General features: G+C 48.9%; 1 protein-coding gene and 1 pseudogene across 2 annotated transcripts in view; both read left to right on the top strand.

The window, feature by feature from the left end:
- The first annotated feature begins 1375 nt into the window (after positions 1-1375).
- CNX7 (co-factor for nitrate, reductase and xanthine dehydrogenase 7) overlaps positions 1376-22365 on the top strand; it is a 67546-nt gene continuing 46556 nt past the window's right edge. Inside the window, exon 1 of one of the 2 annotated variants that reach the window (XM_086504211.1) lies at positions 1376-1540. The gene's annotated coding sequence lies outside the window, so the exon portion shown is untranslated. The remainder of the gene's footprint in view (positions 1541-22365) is intronic. The other variant, XM_086504212.1, reaches the window with a different exon arrangement.
- Positions 1548-7674, top strand: LOC147420137 (uncharacterized; annotated as a pseudogene).

Genomic DNA, 22365 nt, shown 5'->3' with positions numbered 1-22365 from the left:
CTTTGGTTATGTACTTATTGTAGCACTGCAACTGGCAGTGATGTTCTCATTGTTGTCTAATGTTGTTCTCTCCACAAACGTAGTGCTTGCTGATTCAATTGGAGTAGGATATACCCACCATGGTAGTGGCAAGGACACTCTGGGCTGTTGTTTTCAACAGATGCTATGTGAAGGCATCTTTCTAGATACAATCACCCAAGCTTACGCTCTCAAGGCATGCGGCATTGTGCAAGGGCTATTGAAAAAACATGTATTGCTTGTGGTGCTTTATTCAACATGTATGGCGAATATGGCCAGGATCGTCTCTTGGGACGCATTGATCCCCAACATGGCCGTGGCAAGAAAGCTCTGGGTTGTTTTCAATAGATGCCGAAGATCTTTCTCTAGATGCCATAGTTCTCTCAAGGTGCAGATATTGGCCAAGGGTGGGTGTTTGGCAGACAAGCAACTATGCATCAGATTCTTGTGCCATGTGGATGTATATTTCCGAATGTAGTCTGATTTATACGGTGAGGGTGAGTGGTAGGAAACAAGAGGATGTGCGTGTTGCCGGACATGAGGCACCCAAAATAGGACAAACAGATAATGAACAATTGTGTGGTGCGAGCATATGTCCACATCATGGGACAAACTATGCTTAGTATTTATAGAGATATATATATTGGATCTACAATGCTTCAAAGATATCCCACTGATTAAGAAATCGAAGAGAGAAGGGACGCCCATTTGGTCCATCTCTCTCTCTCTCTCTTAAACATACCATTTATGAGGTCTACCCCATAAATGGTAGCTTTCAAGTACTATTGCCCGGAATCTCCAGAGATGCTTTTTTATGTACATCCCGTGCCTTGCTAGAGGGAGTAAAACTTTACTAGCAAGCGACTCACAAGCCTTGAACTCGCGTTGGCCAGCCAGTCTAAAGAACACGAATGTTACTCTAGCCAATTTGCACCCAAGCGGATGGTGCCCCGTCCTTAACATATATAAAAAATGATTTTACCTAGCTACATGCTACGTTGTTGCCTACCCCGCCATCTGCCACCCACCTCTCCGTACACGTAATCTCGCCCCTCACTCACGATCTCTGGTCCGCCTGCAGCTTGACTCCTGCCTCTCAGATTTCACATTTTCGCATGTTGTCGAGAAGTATGCCTCTCAGATTTTGCATTTTTGCATGTCGTTTGGTATCCCATTTGATTCTGGTTTTTTTAGGATTTTTTTTCAGCCTGGTACGCCTACTAGTTACCTTGATTATCTAAGATCGATTTAGTGAAAGGAACAAGGATAGCTATGCCATGTGACCACATGTGATTGGTTTACTAAATGAGGATGTAGAGAGAGAGAGAGAGAGAGAGAGAAGAAAGCAATGGCGTTTAAAAAGAGAGATTGAAAATGAAGCAGCAAACGTAGCAACTTATAGCAGCGTAGCCACTTGTTATACTCCTCGCCTAGCGGAGAGAGAGAGAGAGAGAGCGCAATTGACGCAGGACTTGCAGAGCAGAGGCAACTGACGCAGCACTTGAGCACTTGCAGAGCAGAGGTAATTATTTTTCCATGCTTCGCATACATGCTAACCCGCTATCATCTCCCTTCTTTCAATCTGGTCTGTGCTGCTCCAAAACTGAGCAACCCCTCCTCTAAATCTGGTCCGTGCTGCTCCAAAACTGAGCAACCCCTCCTCTACGCAAAAAAAGATCATTCGAAAACACCCTTTCCTACACAAAAGCAACTCAGCTTTGATGAAATCAATCTGGTCTTTAATGTTTTATGTGCCCGAGTTTTACTAGTCGCAATGGCGGGACGCTGGTTGTTGATAACGGAACCAGAGGAATGGTCCTGGGAGCACCAACAAGCGAATCGGGGCGTTTCTAACTGGGATGGCGTGCGCAATGTGCAGAAGCACCTCCATGCCATGGAGCTAGGCGGTCTGTGCTTCTTCTACCATAGCAGCTCTAAGGCTAAAGAAATCGTGGGCATTGCCCGTGTCTGCAAAACCTTCTAACCCCTCTGATGCCTCCGGAAAGCACGGCATGGTCGACATTGACTCGGGGCAATGGCGGGCAATCGAGTTTTACTAGTCGCGATGGCGGGACGCTGGTTGTTGAAAACAGAACCAGAGGAATGGTCTTGGGAGCACCAGCAAGCAATTCGGGGCATTTCTAACTGGGATGGCGTGCGCAATGCGCAGAAGCACCTCCATGCCATGGAGCTAGGCGGTCTGTGCTTCTTCTACCACAGCGGATCTAAGGCTAAAGAAATTGTGGGCATTGCCCGTGTCTGCAAAACCTTCTAACCCCTCTGATGCCTCCGGAAAGCACGGCATGGTCGACATTGAAGCTGTATCGAAGCTCTCAGAACCCCTTTCTCTTTCCCGTCTCAAGCAGGAAGATGGCTTACTCAACTTCATCATGTTTCGTCAGCCGCGGCTCTCTGTCATCCCCATTTCGACTGCCAAATGGAAACTCATCTGTGAGGTTGCAGGTGAGCTTGAACCCCCTCTCCGACTTGACGTGAATGGTGAGTCCAGGAGGGTTGTGAATGAGCAGGCTTTTGAACTTGGTAATGATGAATCTTCATCAAGAATGTGTCGAACAGATCAAAAAACCTCTTCGCCTCATCACAATGCCGATGTTAGCAGTAAGTTTAGTGATCATACTGCACAATGTGATGATAAAACAAAAGATGCGTCGTCTTCTCGGTCAATGAGACAGCCTAGAAAACACAAAACCCTAACCGATGCAACCAAGGTGAAGGTTAGTGGATCTGTTTCACCTTCAGAGGCATTGCAAACTTCGTCCATCAAACCACTTGATTTTGGATTGTGCGCCCCTTCTGACAGCATCATGACCAAGGCAATAAAGTTTGTCCCTAATTCGACGAGAGTTTACAGCCGGCGAAGCAGGAAACAAGGTGAGGTGGAGCCTTTGCTCATCAATGCAGAGGAGGTGGAGCCTTTGCTCATCAATGCAGAGGTGAATGATAGCAGGGATATTTCATGTGCTGATGCGAGGAGAGTCTACAAAAGAAGGAATAGGTAGCAAGCAAGGAGGATTAGCATTGCAAGACTCTTGCCGAATGGTCCACATTTTGTGGAGGGCATTTTTGAGAAATTGGTTTTTGTGGAAACTGGTTATACGCCGCAAGGTAGAGAGCTGGCCTTTTTCAAGGAAGTCCCTTGGCAAGAAGTATAAAAGTAGGGCATAGAAGGGAGTCTTTCCTTTTCTTTTGCTCTACCTTTTTCTGTGTAAAAGGGTGAGAGGGGGATGAAGGCATTGACAACTTTCTCTAGGAATGGTGAATGGATTGAACAGGGTGGTGGCTTATGATACTCTCTTTTCTCTTTGGCAGAAAGCCCATGTAGGTTTAAACCTTTAAAATGCATAGGGTGTCTTCACATCTGCAATATTGGTATTTGGCAACAATTTAGCTTGGTTGGCTCTTTGCCATAAGGTTATATCATGTTACTGCGAATTCTATCCTTTGATTGGAAATTTGTCGATGTGCTAGATGTTGAGTAGAGTAAACAGTCTTTACCTTGATTATCTAAGAGCGATTTTGGAAACCCTGAAAGGAGAGGCAATCCAGTTGGTTGGTTTTCATTGGACAGAGAAGTTGAAAACCGATGGTGTAGAAATAATAAGATTAAAAAAAAGTTCCAAGAGGCAGCGACAGCAGAGGGAGAAGAGAGGATTGCACGAGCATGGCCAAAAAGCTCTAGGCTTGTGGGATACACACAATAGGAGCAGGGTAGGGCCAGAGAGCTCTACACTATTTTTAGCAGAGGGAGAGGAGAGGATTGCACGAGCATGGCCAAAAAGCTCCAGGCTTGCGGGATACACACAATAGGATGCAAAGCCAGGGCCTCTCTCTGAGATGCAATCACATACGGGTGCAGCTTCGAGGCGGCTTTACGCTACACTGTTTTTAGCGGATGCAAAGTGAGGGTCTCTATCCAGATGGAATCACCTACGCGTGCATCTTGAAGGCATGTGGCTCTATGCATGATGCTGATATGAGCTTAAAAATTCAATGTCATGCTTGGCAATCCCTTGGTCGATATGTATGCCAAATGTGGTGCACTTCAGAGAGCACAAAAGTGTTTGAGGAGTTTCTTGTCTGGATGTCGTCTCTTGGAGTGCATTGATTGCGGGATACGCAACAAGAGCAGGGCCAAAAATCTACAAGGTTAGTGTGCGGGATGTCATCTTGTGGAACGCACTGATCGCAGGATATGCCCAGACAAGGCTAGGAAGCTGTGGACTGTTTTCAGCTGGTGCGTAGCAAGGGCCTATCTCCAGACGCAATCACCTACGCGTGCATCTTAAAGGCATGCACATTGTGGCTCTACACAAGATGCTGATATAGACACAAAAAAAGCTCCAGGCTTGCGGGATACACACAATATGAGCAGGGCAGGGCCAGAAAGCTCTACGTTGTTTTTAGCGAACAGATGCAAAGCCAGGGCCTCTCTCCTGCAGCTCCTGATGCAATCACATACGGGTGCAGCTTGGAGGCATTTACGCTACACTGTTTTTAGCGGATGCAAAGTGAGGGTCTCTATCTAGATGGAATCACCTACGCGTGCTCTATGCATGATGCTGATATGAGCTTAAAAATTCAATGTCGTGCTTGGCAATCCCTTGGTCGCAGTGTGACATAAAAACGCGTTTCATGCGGATGAACCCCGAAACCTGAAACCTTGCCGAAACGCATGAAATGGACATTCATTTTTTATGAAACGTTTAAAATTGGGGCTTTTTTTCCAGAAACTTTGTTCAATAGAAGTACTTTGCTAAATGAATCAATGATGCATCAGTTATGATTCATGAAACTAGTGGCTGTGTTTTAACTTTCATCAATACTGAACATCTCTTTGATCGTGCTCGCTTGAAGTCGCTTCTAAGTAGTGAGCACGTCTCTCTCTCTCTCTTGTGGACATTAAAGTCTAGAGTCATGTGTGCTACATTATATACATATTTATCATATTTTATTAATATATAATTTAATGTTGTTTATGAAACCTGTTTCATGTTTTTGACGCTATGAAACGAAACGTTTCAAAACCGCGAAACCCCGAAACGACCGAAACCACGAAACGTTTCATGTCACACTGCTTGGTCGATATGTATGCCAAATGTGGTGCACTTCAGAGAGCACAAAAGTGCTTGAGGAGTTTCTTGTCCGAATGTCGTCTCTTGGAGTGCATTGATTGCAGGTTACGCAAGAGGAGCAGGGACAAACATCTACAAGGTTATTGTGCGGGATGTCATCTTGTGGAATGCACTGATCGCAAGATATGACCAGACAAGGCTAGGAAGCTGTGGGCTGTTTTCAGCCGGTGCGTAGCAAGGGCCTATCTCCAGACGCAATCACCTATGCGTGCATCTTAAAGGCATGCACATTGTGGCTCTACGCAAGATGCTGATATAGACACAAAAAAAAAGCTCCAGGCTTGCGGGATACGCACAATAGGAGCAGGGCAGGGCCAGAAAGCTCTACACTGTTTTTAGCGAACAGATGCAAAGCCAGGGCCTCTCTCCTGCAGCTCCTGATGCAATCACATACGGGTGCAGCTTGGAGGCTTGTGGCTTTACGCTACACTGTTTAGCGGATGCGAAGTGAGGGTCTCTAGCCAGATGGAATCACCTACGCGTGCATCTTGAAGGCATGTGGCTCTATGCATGATGCTGATATGAGCTTAAAAATTCAATGCCGTGCTTGGCAATCCCTTGGTCGATATGTATGCCAAATGTGGTGCACTTCAGAGAGCACAAAAGTGCTTGAGGAGTTTCTCGTCCGGATGTCGTCTCTTGGAGTGCATTGATTGTGGGATACGCAACAGGAGCAGGGCCAAAAATCTACAAGGTTAGTGTGCGGGATGTCATCTTGTGGAACGCATTGATTGCAGGATATGCCCAGACAAGGCTAGGAAGCTGTGGGCTGTTTTCAGCTGGTGCGTAGCAAGGGCCTATCTCCAGACGCATCACCTACGCGTGCACCTTAAAGGCATGCACATTGTGGCTCTATGCAAGATGCTGATATAGACACCAAAAAAAAGCTCCAGGCTTGTGGGATACGCACAATAGGAGCAGGGCAGGGCCAGAAAGCTCTACACTGTTTTTAGCGAACAGATGCAAAGCCAGGGCCTCTCTCCTGCAGCTTCTGATGCAATCACATATGGGTGCAGCTTGGAGGCATGTGGCTTTACGCTACACTGTTTTTAGCGGATGCAAAGTGAGGTCTCTATCCAGATTGAATCACCTACGCGTGCATCTTGAAGGCATGTAGTTCTATGCATGATGCTGATATGAGCTTAAAAATTCAATGTCGTGCTTGGCAATCCCTTGGTCGATATGTATGTGTGGTGCACTTCAGAGAGCACAAAAGTGCTCGAGGAGTTTCTTGTCCGGATGTCGTCTCTTGGAGTGCATTGATTGCAGGTTGCGCAAGAGGAGCAGGGCCAAAAATCTACAAGGTTAGTGTGCGGGATGTCATCTTGTGGAACGCACTGATCGCAGGATATGCCCAGACAAGGCTAGGAAGCTGTGGGCTGTTTTCAGCTGGTGCGTAGCAAGGGCCTATCTCTAGACGCAATTACCTACGCGTGCATCTTAAAGGCATGCACATTGTGGCTCTACGCAAGATGCTGATATAGACACAAAAATTCACGATGATACTGTTAGTCTAAGGCTGCTGAAAAAGGATGTTGTGCCAATCTATTTTCAGCAGAGGGCCTCTCTCCAGATGCAATCACCTATGTATGAACTACGCAAGATGCTGATGCGAAGCGAGGGCCTCTGTCCATATGCAATCACCTACGCATGCATCTTGAAGGAATATGACTCTACGCAAGATGTTGATATGGGCTTAAAAATTTACTTTGATATTATTAGTGAGGAGCTGTTGGAAAAGATTGTTGTGCTTGGCAATGCCTTGGTCGATATGTATGCCAAATGTGGTGGGCTTTGTAAAGCACAAAAAGTTCTTGGGGACCTTCTATCCAGAATGTCGTCTCTTGGAGTGCATTGATTGCGAGATATGCACAACAAACGTAGGGCCAGAGAGCTCCAGGCTGATTTCAGCGGCGGATGCAAAGCGAGGACTCCTCTCCAGGTGCAATCATATACGCGTGCATCTCAAAGGCATGTGGCTGTATGCAAGATACTGATATGGGCATAAAAATTCTTGCTGATATTGTTACTCAGGGACTGTTGAAAAAGGGTATCGTGCTTGACAATGCCTTGGTTGACATGTTTGCTAAATGTGGTGCCCTTAAGGGATACACACAACAAGAGCAGGGCTAGAAATCTCTAGGCTGATGCAAAGTGAGGGCCTTTGTCCATATGAAATCACCTATGCGTGCATCTTGAAGGCATGTGGCTCTATGCAGGATGCCGATATGGGCTTCAAAATTCACTCTATATCGTTAGTCTCGGGTGGTTGCAAAAAAATGTCATGCTTCACAATGCCTTGGTCGATATGTACGCCAAATCTGGTGTACTTTAGGGAGCACACAAAGTGCTCGAGGACATTCCTATCTGGAATGTCATCTCGTGGAGTGCAATGATTACGGGATATGCGCAACGAAAGCATGTTGAAGGCATGTGGCATAAAGAAAGCTTAGTGTACACTTTTCATAAAGTCGTTCCATAGAAACTCAGAGCACGAGCAAGATCAGAGTAAGAGGGCTACTGCTGCTCCACCTGCGCACGCCTAGCTTCCCCCCCCCCCCCCCCCCCCCCCCCCCCCCCCTCCCCCCCTCCTCAGCCCGCTGCCTCCCCCCCCCTGCCCCGCTGCCCACCCCTGCGCTGCCTGTCAACCTGCGCCGCCCCCCGCCAGCCCCCTGCCCGTGCTACCTCCAACCCGCCCTCTGCCGCCCCGCTGCCCCCCCCCCCCCCCCCCTCACCCCCTCCTCCTGCTGCCGCCAGCGTTTCCGCCTTCCCCAACCCGCTGCCCCCCCCGCCTCGGTTTCTCCCCGTTAACCACCACTGCAGTCCGGCCTCCTCGGCATTGCTTCCTTTTTTGGGGCAGTGTCTCCTGCACCTGATTGCAGCGTCCGCCCGTCGAGCTCTTCTTACGACACAGCAGTAGACACAGATGGAGGCTCCAGCTTTGCCACAGAGGGACTCGCCAGAAGCCCCCTCGCCCGACCCCGCTGAGCCCACCATTCGACTTGCTCTATCGCCGAGCAAGCGAGCCTAGCCGTTGAGGTAGAGCGATTGCAGGCGACTTCGGTCATCTGCAAAATTCTCGGCACCCGACCTAGCAGAGGAGAGCTGCGAGACCTTCTCCAGGCCCGCCTTCTTGCAGAGGTGGGCAAGATCTTGGATGTCCAGATTCTCGGACAGGGGTACTATCAGATCGAGTTCGAGACCTCCGAGATGGCTTCCAAGGTCATAGCTATGAGTCCACTGGCCATCTGAGCATCACGCGCCCACTTTCGACAGTGGCGACATGGTTTTGATCCGACTTCGGATGTGCTAGTAGAGGAGGCAGACATCCCCATCTCAGTTTGCTTTCCGGGTTTACGGAGGGAGTACCTACCACTTCTTTCCAGGATTGGCTCCGCCATCGGGACTGTCCTGGAGACACCTCGTACGGCAGCATCAGTAGCTGCCATGGCGGCTGGCATCCCCTCAGTTCGAGTTTTGGTCAGAGATACCCACACGCTCCCGAAGGTCATCCTTCTGCCTCGGGTGAGTGGGGGTTGGTTTAGACAAAGTGTGGAGTACTCGGGTCTCCCGAACCAGTGCTTCATTTGCCGATAGATGGGCCACCTAGCGAAGGCCTGTCCATGGAGGAGGCCACGACCTGCACCCCAGCCTCAGCCTCAGCCTCAGCCTGCCAAGGCTGGGCCGCAGCCACAGTCAGCGGCACATCGCACAGATTCAGAGCCACCCTCCGAGCCTGGGGCTCCAGCAGAGGAGGGGTGGCAGCAGGCTTGTGGCCGTCGACGCCAGGGGCCACAGCAACAGCCTGGCACTCAGAGTAGCCCTCAGGTGCCTACTCAGCAGCAATGGGTGTTCCCACGGGGAATCGCTTTGGTCCTCTTGAGCAGGAGGAGTCCCCTACGCCAGCCTCCACCTCCGCTTTACCCTCGACAGCCGCTCCCCCTTCAGTGTTCCCCTCCTCCTCCTCATCCTCCCCCCCGCCCTCTGCTCCCGTCGCCTCTCCACCTTGCCCCTCTGCCTTTGTCGCCCCACCCCGCTCCTCTTCCCCTCCGCTCCCCCCAGCTCCTTCTCCCCCCCCTCCTGCTCCAGTTCCACAGTCGACTCAAGAGACTGGTCCCTCGCCGGCTAGGAGATCTCTTGGCAGCGCCTTTGCCACGAGCCGCCTAGCGAGAGAGAGTCAGCCCTTCTTGCGGCCCCCTCCGCAGATTCAGACATCTTCCCTTGCAGCTATCCCTCGTGGTCTGACGAGCATTGACCTCCGACGCCGCTGGGACTTCTTCGACTACGGGTTCACTCGCTTTCTCGGCGATTCCGCAGCAAACCACGAGGCAGCCTGCTTCAGGGTCCATGCTTTGTTCCTCGCCGCTAGGGGGACAGAGGCCTTGGACTCAACAGTTGGTTTCTCCTTCCCCCTCTGTGGTAGGGCCGAGACAGAGTGGTCCCTCGACTCAGTGTTGGGATGGTTGCATACACAGGTTCTCGAGTTCTCTCATCACATGGGAGAACTTGGAGTTACAGATTTGCTGCAGACTTTGTGGCCATTGGCCAAGTTTGCGATGACACCCCCAGACTCAGCAGGATGTAGGCACATTGTGGTGTACTTTTTTGCTGATACGCAGTGTTTGCCTTGCTATGTATACATTCATGAGGACTCCTGGACAGAGGAGGTTGCTTTACGCACGGCTCGCTCTGCTTGGGCTTGGGCTAGGCACTCACTGCAGTCTCGCCTATCTAGAGGACGCTCGGATGCGGATTACTCCCCATCCAAGCCAGCCTCGAAGATAACCCGTCTGGCTGTTGCGACAGCATCCGTTCTCTCTCGCTCCCCATGAGGATCGTCTCGTGGAACGTGCAGGGACTAGGTGGGCCCCAGTTTCAGCGACAGCGGGGCCGATTGCATCAGGAGCTTCAGCGTTGCCTTGTGGGAGGAGAGATTGATCTCCTTATGCTTCAGGAGCACCATCTGTGTGAGCTGCATTCGGCGATGTGGTCAGATTTTGCGTGGACGATATGATACCTTTTGGTCAGCTGCTTTTGGACCTGGAGGCATCCAGGGTGGGGTATGTATGACTATTGCAGATTCATTGCAGCAGGCCATTGTGGGCAGAGGGATTATTGTGCCAGGCAGGGCTCAGTGGATTACTATGCAGGTTCAGGGTGGCCTTGTGGGCTTCTTGAACATCTATGCGCCCAATGTGGCGAGTGCTTGTGCAGAGTTTTGGTCATAGATTGTTGAGTCTTTGCCGCAGATTGACCATTGGTGTGTAGGAGGGGACTTCAACATGTTGGAGGACCCTTCTGACAGGATTGGAGGCAGCCATGCCACTGTGCATGGAGTCGAGTTAGCAGCTTGGGAGAGGTTGTGTATGACTTTGAGGGTCTTGGATACATGGCAGCACTCTTGGCTTTGTGAGGCCTCCAGCCAGTCTTGCCTTCTCTAGATCGGACCGCAGAGTGGGAGGAGTGAATCTATCGCGGATAGATCGCTTCTACACTAGTGACCACTTCAGTGACTTGGGGGGATCAGTGGGCATCCGGGAAGGGACATCCTTCTCGGACCATGCACCAGTGATCCTCACAGTGGCAGACAGGCAGAGGAGTGGGAGCACGATGCTTCGCATCCCAGAGCAGGTCTTGTTGGACTCAGCACTCAGAGAGAGGGTAGAGGCTCTCTGGACAGAGGGCATGGATAGCCAGTTTCTACTTGCAGACAGAGTGGCCTTAGGCCTAGCTCAGCTTAGCCACTTTTTTCTCCAGGAGTCTCTGGCTCGCCAGGCTGCAGCAAGAGAGGAGGAGCAGCGTCTCAGACGAGGCATTGCTTCACCACAGAGGATGCAGGAGCAGCATCCAGACAGTCCATGGTTGGAGGAGCAGTTACAGCAGGCTCGACAGGAGCTTGCTAGCACAGAGGAGAGGCGTCATGAGTTTGCCTTTCATCGACAGGCATCTCAGTGGACTCAGGTGGGTGACAGAGTGACAGGTGCTTTTTTTGAGACAGTGGGACCTCGGCACTCGCATGCCAAGGTCAATCAGTTGAGGAGACTCAATGGGTCAGTTGTTTGTGAGCCCGAGGATATGCGTGCAGTTGCTACTGACTTCTATCGTGAGTTACTGTCGGCGGCTGAGCCCTAGTCAGAGCGGCAGGATGCATGCAGGGAGCAGGTTTGGGCACAGATGCCTTGTCTTGTGACTGAGGAGATACGCCAGAGGCTAGAGATGCCACTTCAGCTTGAGGAGCTGCACACGGCTCTTAGGGCCCTCCCTCGTGGTAGCTGTCCAGGTGAGGATGGGCTGACTCTCAGCTTTTTCTTGGAGTACTGGGACCTTGCTTGGCCCAGATCTTTGTAGTGCCTTTCAGTACATTTTGCACACAGGAGTGATGCCGGATAGCATGAGTGAGGGCCTGATTTACCTCATTCCAAAGGAGGGTGGCTCCTTGGATGAGATTTGACAGTGGCGACCATCCTCAACTCAGCCTACAAAATTCTTGCCAAGGCTCTGAGTTTGAGGATTCAGCCACTCTTGGAGAGCCTTATACATGGGACTCAGACAGGTTTTCTCAAGGAACGCAGTATCCTTGACAACATCTTCACTTTCTGGGAGGCTTCTGCCTTGGCACGGCTCCGTGGGGAGGACCTTGTGATTCTTCTTCTCGATTTTGAGAAGGCGTACGACAGAGTCGACTGGGACTTTCTAGAGGGCACTCTACGCAAGATGGGCTTCTCAGATGCTTGGATCAGAGGGGTGTCCGCTTTGTACAGACAAGCTCACAGTCAGGTGCTTTTGGTAGGAGGTAGAGGTGAGCGCTTCATGCTCACACGCTCGGTCAGACAGGGTTGTCCTTTGCCCCCTCTCTCTTTCTGTTCTATGCGGAGGCGATGAGCAGATTTTTGGTGTCACAGCAGGTTGGACTGAGGGGCTTAGCACTCCCTACTCGGGGAGATGAGCTACTGGACGCTGAGTTTGCCGATGACTCAGCCTTGTACTTAGAGGGCCAGGAGGCCAATCTACACAGATGTGAGCAGGCTTTGGAGACCTTCTGTTGTGCATCGGGCGCACTGATCAACTGGAGAAAGATAGTGGCTTTCTCGGTTGGCAGTGCTCCTGTGCCAGATTGGATGCCAGGAGAGGGTTTCAGGTGGATTCCTCCAGGGACTGCAGTTCAGTACTTGGGTTGTCAGGTTGGTTTGGACTTGTCCCCCGAGCAGCAGATTGCTCCTCTTCTCCTATCCATCAGGAGAAAGCTGTTACATTGGAGCTCAGCACAACTTTCGCTGGCCGGTAGAGTAGTAGTTGCCAACCAGGTGTTGTTGGCGACTATGTGGTACATCACTTCTTGCTGGATCTTCTCGAGTTCTTGTATCAGCCAGGTAGAGAGGCTGATCAGGAACTTCCTTTGGTCAGGTCGTGACACTCAGATTGCCCGAGCCAAGGTGGCTTGGTCGGTCATCACACTTACTTGTTCTCAGGGAGGGCTTGGGATCATTGATCCAGCACAGCAGAGCAGAGCCCTTCTTGGGAAGTTCGTAGTCAGAGGACTTCTTCCTGGAGAGGAGCCCTGGAAGGAGTTCTTGCTGCAGAGGCTTCGTGCCAGGGTGCCTCAGTCAGGATGCCCTTGGCAACCTTCGACCAGATGGATCTTTAAAGAGTTGCGCCGAGTTGGTTTGAGCAGGAGACTGGAGGACCGCTTCGCTGTGAGTTTGCTTCGATCTTGGGAGCTCTTACGGCGTGGCCTAGAGCAGAGACAGCCGACATGCACGGAGGAGCGCCTACGGCAGCCCCTCGTCTGGAACCCCATGGTTAGCACTCAGAGAGGCCACTTGGTTGGTAGTCGGCCTCATGTTTCTTGGGGTCCCATGGCAGCAGGTCCAGCGCGCTCTCTAGGTGACTGGCTAGAGTTCACAGGTTTGTCAGAGGAGGTGCAGGGTTTCCAGCTACAGGGCATGAGAGGGGTGCAGAGCATGTGTCAGGACATCTCAGAGTCAGTTCCAGCTGAGTGGCTCACGCCTCTCGAGCCAGTAGCACCCCAGTGGATGGGAGCCTTCACACGACCGGAGGTTCTCATTTCAGTCAGGGCCTGCTCAGAGTCTGTCTCAGCCTTGTTCTTCGAGCTTCAGGGTGGGGGACGACTACAGCGAGTTGCAGTAGAGGCCCCGCAGGTAGCAGAGTGTTGTTTTCAGAGGATCCGAGTAGTGGGCATCTGTGGGCGGACCTGCGTCATAGACCCTGACCCAGCAGTTCTTGAGACAGGACACTGGAGGCTATGGGCTTGGGAGTGTTGTCCGTTGGCACGAGTACAGTGGGATCCTGGTGAGTGGCTATGGAGGGACCCCTTCTCTTCTGCAGACCACCCAGGAGTCCCGTTCTTTCAGTACACTGTTCGACTGGGACGTCATATACTAGCAGCACAGAGAGAGGCCCTTCCCGCTGCAACACGTCATTGGCAGGAGGAGGGTCTCACAGTCGAGTTCTTGACAGACTTTTGGGAGAGGTTGTGGGACTCCAGACAGCCGAGGCGAGTCACCTTGTTTTAGTGGCAGGTCACACATAGAGCCACAGCAGTAGGGAGCTGGCTAGTGCATAGTGGTCTCTCGGCCACATGTGCAGCTTGTGACCATTTGGTGGAGAGTCAGCGTCACTGTCTTTGGGATTGTCCCTCGGCCCAACAGGTGTGGCTACGAGTTCTTCGGCTGATGCCTGCTCTCTCCACGGCTCGACAATACACTTGGGGGGCAGCAGCTTGGTCCACCCTCACGGGCCCGGCACTTCAGTTTGAGCTATCTTCCACCAGCAGGATGATAGTGATGCAGGGAGGGCGACCTACACTCCAGCCTGCTACAGAGCTTACTCCACAGGAGTGGTGTAGTGAGAGAGGAGTGTTGGGATCTCATCAGTGGCCTGACACTTTGGTTCATATGGCGGGCCCGTTGTTTCCGCATCTTTGAGGCTCGCCCTGTGCCACCAGCAAAGACTGTTCGTGACTTTTGGCTAGAGCTGATCCATACTCTCAGAGGACAGCTTGAGGGACTACAGGGCAGCTCCGACCGCATGCGGGAGCGCTGCGAGGCTTTCCTTCGACTCTGGCGCCCTGGGCCTTTCTACACCATAGTCTAGGGGGTGCTCAGATGGCACTACTGTCCACCTGTGTGGCTCTTCCCTCCTCCCATCTCTTGATTTAGCCTCATTGTATATATGCTGTTTTTTCATTGGGAGAGTCTCCCCATCATGCTTGTTGTAGCCCTCTCTTGCAAAGGTGGTTGTAGCCCTATGGGCAGTTTTCATTAACTAATAGAAGGATCTTTTTCTCGGAAAAAAAAAAGGCATGTGGCATGAAAATTCACATTGATATTGTTAGTTAGGGAATGTTGAAAAAAATATCGTTCTTGGCATTGCCTTGGTTGATATGTATGCCAAATTTGGTGCACTTCAAAAAGCACAGAAAGTGCTTGAGGAGCTCTCTGTTTGGAACATCCTCTCTTGGACTGTATGGATTGTGGGATATGCACAACAGGACCAAGTCAAAAATCTTTATGCTGTTTTTAGCTGATGCAAATCAAGGGCCTCTATCCTGATGCAATCGTGCACGTGTGCATCTTGAAAGCATGTGGCTCTATGCAATGTTGGTATGGGCATAAAAATTCACGCTGATATTGTTAGTCCGGAGTCGTTGAAAAAGATGTCGTGCCTGGCAATGCCTTGATTGACATGTTTGCTAGATGTGGTGCAGTTTAGAGAGCACCAGAGCTTCTCGAAAAGCTTCCCGTCCAGAGCTAGAATGCACCGATTGCAAGATTTGCCCCACAAGGACAGTTTCTGGCTGATGCGAAACGATGGCCTCTCTCTTGATTGCAGGATTTGTTCCACAAGGGCGACGCCAGAAACCTCTAGGCTGTTTTCAGCAGACGTGATTGAGGGCTCTTGGAGAAAGATATCGTGCTTGGGACTCTTGGAGAAAGATGTCGTGCTTGGCCGTGTTTTGGTCGATATGTATGCCAGATGGGGTGCCTTAAAGACTGTGACTTTGTGTATGTGTGTGTGAGCTTATGGACGGACAATCCGGCATATTCAACCTACCGTAAGACCATGGACATAAAAAGTAATGCAGGTAATGGTAGGCATGATAGAAAAACTGAATGTGACAGTCAACAGTTGGCATAAGTTGCGGAAGGGATGGCGATGATACAATACATACTGGTGGGAAGGTGATGCAACAATGCAAGGGAAGTCTAGCAACCAATCCACCCAACATTGTGTTTAATGCAGACGACCAATAGCAAAGGTACACTTATATTTCGTGTTTTGATTTCCTCTATGTGATCTCAAAAGTTCTTAGATTACATCCTGTATACAATAAAGCAATGAATTTATATCATTTTTATTGAAAAGATTTTAGATGAAGGTGGCAAAGACTTGTTATGTCCAACAAAGGGACATACAGACAATACACCAACACATGGCAACGTGGAATGACACATGTCTTTATAGAACATCGGTAATGAGTTCTTCCTTGTATAATTATAATATTTTTACAATAAAAAGTCTCTCCGACACCGGAGGAGAAGCATAAGTCCTCCTTCAACACTGGAGGGGATAAAAGTGGTGGGGGAAGGGCACGTTCCCTACGGTATCTTTATAAATGTGGAGAACGGTGCCTACTCCACACCATACGTACGTATGGTTTTTTCTTCTTTTTACGGACACAAGCATCGGAAATGCACGAAATGCATCTCGTTTCGTTTTTATTATAGTATAGAAATGTTAACATCCATAATCTTTTCATGCGAAATCTCATTTGTGATGCGAGGTCATAGAGTTTTTGGCGGAAGCTTATGCGGTAAAATCCACACCACTACCACTTTTTACTTCTTACCATTTACCATATACATAGTGAAGCAATCAAGGCAAACTAGTTTTAAATCGTGATTATATTTGATGATATTTGAATACAAGACTCGTTGGTTTTGAGGTCTCTTCGGACTGTCGTTACGTCCAGCTCTCGCTGGCTCGCATCTCACATTGGAATTGGACCTTGGTGAGTCGTGAGCGTCTTGACTTGAGAGAGAGAGAGAGAGAGAGAGAGAGAGAGAGAGAGAGAGAGAGAGAGAGAGCGCTATGCCGCTTTTTACATTATGCGTCTGGGCTTTAAATTGGGATTGGTTCAGAGATTTCTAGTTTCTCCTATCTCCTATCAATCTGAACAGATAAGGCCTTGAAATCCTTAATCTTGTCCAGAACAAAAGAAGCACAATAAGAGAAATGTTAAAGGTTAGCATAAAGGTCCTCCTTGGTCATCCATAGTTGGTCCTTGTAGACATCCTTCCAAGCTCTAATACCAGCCTTATAGCACATATGGGATCTTATATTAGTAGCTCGGCACTCTCTCTGAGAGGCAGTACCAAACCATATAGAGTCAAGACTGGTTTTCTAACTGTCCAAAGATTAATCTTCTAGGTGCGGATGTCAAGATAGTGGTTTGACTAGCATGATAATACCCACACGCGCGGACTTAATAACGGTCATTTAGGCCTCAAAGCCCCAATAATCGAAGCACCCACTAATTATAGATTGTGTGTGTATTGTATTGGCAAAAGGAGAGCTTTTTTCTCAAACATGCGATCTCTTTTTTTTGTGTGTGTTTTTTGTCCTGCTTTTTCATCAATACTGCTGCTGAAAATGCTTTATAATTTGAGTCTTGCTTTCTGGCATTGCAAGTACTGATTGAGGCTACGGTCAAAGGTTCAACAGAAAGGTAAATCGGATGATGACCAAGTTTGCAATCGTTAAATAAGAACTCTCTCGATACAGCCATCGGATCTCCCCAATTCGGCGATCAACCTCCTCCGAATCAGCCCTGATCTGTGGACAGCCTTCTGTGTATATGGTACACAACGTAGGGTAGTCCCTCCTTGTGCAATACCTGCAAGTGCGAAGAGAGAGAGAGAGAGAGAGAGAGAGAGAGAGAGAGATTTTGTTATTGTCCTCGGAGGTCAAATATGACCTATGGGACCAAAGTTACATGTGATGTAGCATGTATTGGGCTGATGAGCGATTCTTGATGCTTCAAAATTGTGGTGATGAGAGTCGCAATGGAGAGCTCACACTGAGGCAGTGTGTTAAGTCTAAGTCATGGCTAGAAATGTGAGCGTAGCAAGTTCGGATGTGACCAAAAGCTGAGTACTCTATGAGTGTGTGGTACTCAGACTCTCGAACTCGCGATGAGCATAATATGCACAATCGATTTGACTCTTCTCCATTGCCCCAACGCCTTGTCTCGCACCGAAGGGAGTGGGACACTGGGAGCTAAGCCCAATGGCAGCGATAGTGCGTATCGTTGACAAGGGGATATGCTCAAGCATATAAGGGTGAGTACGGTTTCCTCTGTCAGCGAAGAACATGGTTTTGTAGTTGGGGGCAATATGGGTGGTGTAATGTATGAAGCGTGCCCCACCGGATTTCTCCCAAGCCATAATAAAAGCTTCATTCACTTGGGAGTCTATTGAGGCATCAGGTAGCAAGTGTAATGCATCCCATCTCCCAAAGCACTTCTTTATGTCTTGCATCCATCTCGTGCTCAAGATCTTGCGTTTATGCGCCTTTTGAACTTTTTTTCTTGCTTCCCATACAAGTGTAGGAAGTCGATGTGCGGGGTTTGACGCATCTTTATCATGTACTCCACAACCCTTTTCATGCCCATAACCTCAATTGGAAGAGATCCTGACTCAAGAAGTAGGAGCATATATGGTGTTGCGTCTTAACTTGAAGAAGGTTTATAAGAAAACGCTTTTGGACATTCTCAAACTCTTTCCAATCAGACTTTGAGATACTCCTACCCCACACTTCAACTCCATTAAGAAGAACCAGTGTCACCAATGTGTCAAAAGGTACTTTTTAGAACCCAACATTTGACATTTTCCGCAGTACATATGCTCTCAAATGTATAGGACGCTCTCTTCTGGGCTTTCAAACGACGATATCGCATTCATGCCACTTGTGATTGGTTGGATGGAACCTCAAGGTCAAGGTACTTAAAAGCTCTCAAGAACTTCAAGTGTCTGTCAGGTGCAACGGAATTGAAATGGTGAAGATCTAGGTTCTACACTTCCACAAATCTTTACTTCTTTCCTTGTGTTAATAATTGCAACTTAGCATGAATGATGGTTCCTTTTATTTCCCTGAAGAGAGGGAATGAGAGAGAGAGGTAGAGATATGCAGAAGGAGAGAGAGAGAAAAGAGGAGAATGACACCCGATGGAGTCCCAACCAACCCTCTTAAGGCCCCTCACACCATTGCCGATGTAGTATTTGCTTTTTGATTGTGTAAATGGAAAGTAGACACTTGCAATACCTAAAGTGTAGACTCTACTGACTCGTATGGGGAATGCTGCCACGGTAACTCTTCAATATGAAGCATCTCCGGGGCTGATTTGATGCACCTTTGGATCCGTCTCGATGTGGGATTGCCGATGGCCACCAAGGGGTAGATCTTGGGCTGATTTACGCTCCTGATGTGAGAGGAATGAAGGGCTGAAAATGCAGATTTTGACGATGTCGATGATAGGCAGCAATGGAAGCACTCGATGGGGCGGGGGAATGGCAGAGGTGAGGCTCAATGGGCTACCAAAATACCAGACCGTAACGGGAAGACAGGCAAGGACAGAGCCGCTCCGTTTTCGGTGAGGGAAAGGGGCCGAAACTTGAAAATGCTGGCTGATCTGCTGAAATGTGCAAACACTAGGGCTGATTTGGCAAAAATGCTGGCTGTTTTGCCTCCCAAAACGCTAGGGCTGATCTGGAGAAAAACGGTGTGTCATGTGCTTATCTAACCCTATGTGCATGTGGACAAGCTATCTCAGGTCTAGGGTTCAGGTCAGCTCAGGAAGTGTTCTGGCACCTTTGTGAGCCTGTGTGCAGGCCGTGCATGTCCAGGCACTTAGAGTATTTGCATATCCTCTGGTTGCACACAACATGATCATCAACATGACATTCAATACCCATCATGAGCATTTTACGGTGCATAGAACCCATTTTCCCTATTTACTCATTTTTCACTTATTATTTAATAAGTGACTTTGTTGGAAAAGTGAGTAGGGCGAGTTTGCTAAGCTCCTATAAAAGAAACCTAGCGCGAGCACTTTCTGGCAGAAGAGGCAGCAGAAGTTCCAACAACTTGCAGTGCACCTTCTCAGCAAGACCGGTAGAAGACCCTAGCGTTTCCAGCCAACAGAAGCAGCCAGTGTTTTTGGATTTCCCTCCATCAGCATTTCTGCAGCAGATTCAGCCTGGCGTTTTCCGTTTGCAGCACTTATCCTAGCGTTTGCAGATTTTGACGTGAGATCAGCCCAAGTACATCAGCGTTTTCAGATTTCAGCACTTATACACCGCAGATTCAGCCATTAGCCTCGCATATCTCACCTACCTGCAGCAGATCCTCGCCGTACCATTAGATTGGCTAGCGTTTTCAGATTCAGCCAGCTGTTCGCAGATTTAGCATCTGCGTTTTCAGCGCATCGTTGTCGCATCGTCGCCATCGCTGTCCTCACCGATACAGGGTCAAAGATCAACAAAAAGTCAGCATTTTGTAGATTTCAGATTTTCAGCCCGTTTTCGTCGTCGTCGTCATTGTCGTCGACATCGTCGGCAAGTCTGTTGCATCTAGACCATTGTACCAGATTTGTGCAATCAATAGCATAGACCTCTCTCGCCATAGAGAGGGGGGGCCCTTGGAGGAGGGTTTGAGAACCGTCGGGTGTCGTATTCTTCTCTCTCTCTCTCAGTCTCAGCACCTTCATTTACAGTAGCATTCACTTTGTTTGTGATCATTGCACTCTCTTACTAAAGGAACGGAAGGCTCTCCCTTCTGTAAGTAAAAGGAACCCTTGAGCATAGTTTGGAGCACTCATCTTGAGCAAAGTCAACATTCAGTTCCGCTGCACCTTACACGGTGGCTGGCTGCTCTGCAAATGCTAAGGTTGATCTGTAGCGCTAACTACATCTGTTGCAAATGCAGGTGATAAATTCCTCAAGGCTTAGGCAAGGGAAAGCCTCTGTCAAATTCTTATTAATAAGTTTGACTAGGGTTAAGTTTCTCCGTGAAACTATCGCACATCTACCCACCCGGGAATCCGATTGACGTGGGGAAGGGCTCATTGGATTCCTCTAACCTAACACTACACGCACGTGATACGAGATGCCCACCGTAGTGTAATAACACTGTCAAAACGCGTGTACATTCCATTTTTGCAAGAAAGTTCCAAAACTGGAAAATCTAACCTAGTGGGCTTGTCTGGACATACAGGTTCTGCGAGCAGGCTCACAAAATTGCCGGTACTTATCCTCCTAGGATTCTAGACACTCCTATCTAGAGATAGGTGGAAAACTGGCTCTGGATGTAAGGTGCAGCAGAAGTGAATGTTGAACTTTGCTCAAGTTGAGTGCTCCGAACTGTGCTTTAGGGTTCCTTTTACTTACGGAAGGGAGAGCCTTCCGTTCTTTAATGAGTGAGTGCAAATGATCACAAACAAAGTGATGAACACTGTGAATGAAGGTTTTGAGACTGAGAGATAGAGAGAGAAGAATACGACACCAGAATGTTGTCAAAACCCTACTCCAAGGGCCCCACTCTCGATGGCGAGAGTGGTCTACTATTGATTGCACAATCTGGTACAATGGCTGATGCAATGAGTCTAAATGCTTGCTATGTCGATGTCGACGGTGTGGACAACGTGGACGAGACTATGGCTGAAAACTGAATGCCTTGATCTGGTAATTGTGGCACCAAATAGGTGGATGGTCTGCTGACTTGATGGCTGAAAACACTGTTCTTATGGCTTGCAAAACGCTGAAATGCATGTGCAAAAATGCTGGCCTGCACTGCTGGAAAACGTTGCTGCTGTTGTACAAAAACGCTACTGGCTAGCTGCCAGAAACGCGAATGGGCTGCCCCTTTGCTGGCTGAAAATACCGTGTTGAAAACGCTGGGAGTGCTGCTGGAATCGCTGCCAAGCTGAGGTAAAAACGCTGATCTTGCTGGTGCAGAATCGTCTCTTGCAGGCTGGGAGAAACGCTGATGAGGCTGGCTGAAAACGCAGATTGCAGGGCTGAAAACGCTGGCCTTCTGAGTGGAAAACGCCAAGCTATGGGGGTTCTTGTCTTGCTTGAGAATCGGCCTGTTGAGCAATGCTCCTGCTGCCTCCCCTGCCAAAAAGTGCTAACTCTGGTTTCTACTTATACAAACTTAGTAAATTTGCCCTACCTACTTTCCAACAAAAGTCACTTGAAAATAATAAGTGAAAAATGTCAAAAATAGGAAAATAGGTCTATGCATTAAAAAAATGCTCCTGATGGAATTTGATGGGTTCTAATGTTCATGCTGTGTGCAACCCGAGGATATGCATCTAATTTAAGTGTTTGGACGTGCAGGGTCTGCGAACAGATTCACAAAAGTGCCAAATCACTTCCTATTCTAGACTGACTTGACGAAACTGAACCGAACCCTGGTCATGCTATAGCTTGTTCACGGACACATAGGGTTGGATGTGTCACGCGACATCCCCTCCTTTTCAAAGTGAGGTAGTGGTACCGAAGTATATGGCGTCGAGGGAGATCACCAATAGCATCCGGAATCCTGGAAAGGACTCTTCGCCGGCCCACTCTGATGCGTGGGTCATGCGATACTTAACTTCATAACGGTCTGCAATGCTTTCTTCTTTGGGCTGCGCCGAAAGCAACAAAGTCTTATGTGGCTCCTTCAATGCTTCAACTTCTTCTAGAGTCATGCTTCTTCCTTCTTCAAGAATCTCCATGGCTGAAAATTCCTGGAACCACTTCCAACACAAAAACATGAACATACCCATTCCATGTAAAGTGAATGGAAAAAATCTAATTTTCCTAAAAGACTGTGCATGCAATGCAGATGAAACAAGAGACGGAGTGCCAACCCGTTCATCGAACACATGCAAAACATGGAATCCAAACTCGTCTTTCTGATCTAAATCAATCAATTGTGCTAAATCACAATGGACATGCCGAGGCTTGATGCTCAATTCTTGTTGTGCTCTTTCTACTACTGTATCGTGCCAAGGAAGAGATATGGAATGTGACTTCCTTGAATGCAAACATTTCATCTTTTCATGAGAAATCCGCATACATCCGTGCTCATTTATAAGTGAAACGTGCTCAACGTACAATATGTCATG

This window comes from Adiantum capillus-veneris, chromosome 28 (assembly GCF_014529385.1).
Source record: "Adiantum capillus-veneris isolate H3 chromosome 28, ASM1452938v2, whole genome shotgun sequence".
Classification (NCBI taxonomy): Eukaryota; Viridiplantae; Streptophyta; class Polypodiopsida; order Polypodiales; family Pteridaceae; genus Adiantum; species Adiantum capillus-veneris.
This window is presented reverse-complemented; position numbering and strand designations above follow the sequence as displayed.